Raw genomic sequence first — 3,061 nt, 5'->3', positions numbered from 1 at the left:
CACTGGATGTGTAATATTCCACAGTCTGGATATGCCATAATTTTGTCAACTATTTTCTTTGTGATGGATTGAGGTTGTTTCAACTACAAATGATGCTGCAATAAATATTTGTGTGCATCTATCTCATATTGTGACTCCTGCATTTCTGTATGATAAATTTTTGCAGTGAGAATTGCTAGGTCAACAGATATATCAAAAGATTAGTAATGCTGGATTACTTTCTAAACATGGCATACCAGTTCACAGACGCTCTGACAGTGGTTCAAAGAAACTGGTTTCTTGCAATTACTTATTCAAGCATTTGTCTTCCTAAGATAAATTACTCAAACCCCCAAATTTCTCCTCTGGAGTTACCATGTGGTGTTCAACTGGCTCCAAGCTGGCCAATCCATACCCATGTGTGAAAGTGGAATGACATTTTCCTTCAGAACTATAGGGGCCTGAGATTTCATTACTTTTGAAAAATGGCATTCATTCAGACACCATAGTCTCTGAGCAGTGAAATCATTAGAAGGGATGAGCTATAAAGACCTGTAAAAAAATAAACTCTTATTTATTTATGACTATAAAACTCAACTCTTTAAAAAAATTTCAGTCAATACAGAAAGTTATGAAAGAGAAAGTGAAAAACTAAAACTTCCTGAGCATTTAATATGTGTCAGGTAGTGTTCTAATCCCTTTATATAAATTCTCTTATTAATCCTCCCAGCAGTTCCATGTACTACCTCATTTTATATCAGAGAACATGGAGGGAGAGGGAATTAAGCAACTTGTCCATGGTCATACAGCTGGCAATGGGTGAAATCAGGATTCACACTAAGCCATGTGCCTCTAGAACCTGGGCTCTGTCCACTGTGTGATACGGGCTGGCCTCCTCAAGTTGGATTTTAGCACTTGCAACATCCTCAGTCTGGCCCCACTCTGCCTAACTGAAGTTACCTGCCATGTCCCCCTTGTGCTGAAGCCAGTATCCCCCTAAAGCATACTGTGGACTATGTCACTTCCATGCCTTTGCGCCTGCTGCCCCCACCATCCCCTTCAGGTTCTACCAGCCATTCAGATAGAACTTCCAGTTCTATCTCTTCCAGGAAGACTGGCCTTCAGTATGTCATTTCACTCAGTATCCATGCAGGGCTCTTGGCTGGCTCAACTGGTAGAGGATATGACTCTTGATCTTGAGGTTGTAAGTTCAAGACCCACTTTGGGTATAAAGATTACTTAAAAATAAAGTCTTTAAAAAAAAATATCTCCAGGAGGAAGCTGTGGGTGTATAAAGGAATCATACTGAAACATAAATCTTCTCATATTGCTAAAATCTCACCCAGCCCTTGATCTCCTTGTTCAATGGTCCTGAGTGACCTTCTCAGAGAGACATACACTGCTGCCTCCAGCCTTAAACACACCTCTGACCTCACTCTTCGGCATGCTCAGGCCTTGGGGTGACCATCACAGCCCACATTTACCCCAGAGGAGGTTGGCTTCTTCCCCTAAGAGAGGAGCCTGGAGGTGATGTGGCCATCCCTGTGCCTGAGTTCTTCTATGTCCCAGGCCCTAAAATCCTCCCTATCCTCAGTATTCACTCACTTATGAAACATTAACTATTTGCTTTATGGGGCCATTCAGTGTCCTGACAATAGCCCAAATTCAAACTATCCAAAATAAAATCAACATCTCCCCAAAGTTGTTTCTCTCTCCTCAATGGCAATAGCCACCACACTGGCATGCAACATCAGGCTTGAAGCCTGAGTTATCTTTGGCTCAAGACATATAATGCTCAAAAAGAAAAAAGTAATTACCCCTCTTCCTCCCTCCCAATACCTGATTTACACTTAGACACTATGTCTCTCAATTTCTTCAAAATGTGTCTGGTATCTGTCCCTTCCTTTCTGTTTTCTCAGACGTGGGGTAAGGTGTTGGGTTTGGCACCAGTCTCTGAACTGGTATCTTCCTCCAGCTTCTTTCCCCTCTAGTCCCTCTATTTACCTGTGCCAGATAACTCCTACAAAGTCTTTAAACTTATCATTCTCCTGCTGCCAATTTTTCATTGGATTTTCCCAAAGGCCTTAGAATAAGAGCTTCTTAACTTCTTAACCTAGAATTCAGGAACTTCTATGCCTCAATCCTTATCTTTCTTCCTTGATTTCTCTTATTCTTTTCCAAAAGAAATTCTTAGATCCTCTGAGGTTGATCTATTATCATTATTATTGTTGGGTTCCTTAAGCAACCCTTGTTTATTAGTCATTAAGCCACAGAGTGTCAGAGGAAGAAAGAAGAGCCCAGAAAGATTAAGGGAATTGCCTGAAGTCAAACAGCCACCGGAGAAAAAACACAGCCACTCTCCCATTTTTACTGCACTTCCAAACCAGACTGAACTTCTATTGGATATTAATAACTCTAAGTGACTCTTCAATAAATGCAAATGTGAGCTTTAATAGCTTTTGAAGACTATCAAGGGGCAGTGTTTATCTGGAAGTAAATTCCTGCTGCTACCTTGAAGCTCTGGGTCTTTAACATTTGCCCAGGCCCATACCAGTATAGACAGATTCTTAGTTTGGACAGAACTGGAGGGTGGAGAAGTGGAAAGAGATCTAGGCAAATATCCAGGGAAGGAGAGCCCAATATGTGAACACCCCTCTTCTTGGGGTCAGACTGACTCAAGTGAAAATGCCCCTTCTCTCCTGCAGTTACCAGCCCCTGCAACTTCACAACTCCAAGTGTTCACCCAGCCCTCCTGGTTTGTACTTGAAACTCAGTCCACCCCAAAGTCAAGATCGTTCCTTTTTCACCTCAACCCATGGTTCACTTCAGAAGCTGCCCTTTGCTATACTTCTTCTATGGAGAGCACGGGGAAATGGTAAAACTAAAGACAAGCTATCACAAAACCAGAATGTTCACTCATTCATTCATTCATTCACTCATTCAGCAAACCTTTATTGTAAGCCTGCTACGTCCAGGCACTATTCTGATGGCAATCCTCTTAATAATAACTACAATGTATTGAATGCTTACTGTGTGACAGGCATGGTTTTATGTTTCATTAAATTCTCACAGCAACATGAGA

The sequence above is a fragment of the Neofelis nebulosa genome, chromosome 5, assembly GCF_028018385.1.
Source record: "Neofelis nebulosa isolate mNeoNeb1 chromosome 5, mNeoNeb1.pri, whole genome shotgun sequence".
Lineage (NCBI taxonomy): Eukaryota > Metazoa > Chordata > Mammalia > Carnivora > Felidae > Neofelis > Neofelis nebulosa.
This window is presented reverse-complemented; position numbering follows the sequence as displayed.